Below are 533 nucleotides of genomic sequence, written 5' to 3'. Positions count from 1 at the left end.
TATATATATATATATATATATATATATATATATAGATACATAGATAAAACTTACTTGGAGGAGGACGTGTGGCATTCAATCATATAATAACATAAATAATATATAGATATATGCATATATACATACGTATATGTACATACTTACATCTATACATATATATGCATATGTGGGCACAGGACATCACAAAACCTGTACAATAAAAAGATGTGAAACACGAGTACATGGAACATGAACTCTTCTTTCGAACAACGAAAGACACAAATGGAAAATAAACAAACATAAAGAACGACCCTTCATCAGATGTTGGCTGTTTTTGTAGTCTTGTATTTAAATGCTCGAAATACAAGACTACAAAAACAGCCAAAAACTGATGAAAGGTCGTTCTTTATGTTTGTTTTATTTTCCATTTGTGTCTTTCGTTGTTTGAAAGAATAGTTCATGTTCCATGTACTCATGCTTTGTATTTTTTTCTTGTACACATTTCATGATGTCCAGTGCCCACATATGCATATATATATACATATAGATGTATG

At 29.6% G+C, this 533-nt stretch overlaps 1 protein-coding gene across 4 annotated transcripts in view; it reads right to left on the bottom strand.

Annotated features, from left to right (window-relative positions):
• Positions 1 to 533, bottom strand: part of LOC106883361 (regulator of G-protein signaling 7) — a 483378-nt gene that overhangs the window by 103421 nt on the left and 379424 nt on the right. The gene's annotated exons all lie outside the window — the stretch shown is intronic.

The sequence above is a fragment of the Octopus bimaculoides genome, chromosome 3 (genome assembly GCF_001194135.2).
Source record: "Octopus bimaculoides isolate UCB-OBI-ISO-001 chromosome 3, ASM119413v2, whole genome shotgun sequence".
Lineage (NCBI taxonomy): Eukaryota > Metazoa > Mollusca > Cephalopoda > Octopoda > Octopodidae > Octopus > Octopus bimaculoides.
The sequence above is the reverse complement of the archived record's forward strand: the minus strand, read 5'-3'. Positions and strand labels throughout refer to the sequence as shown.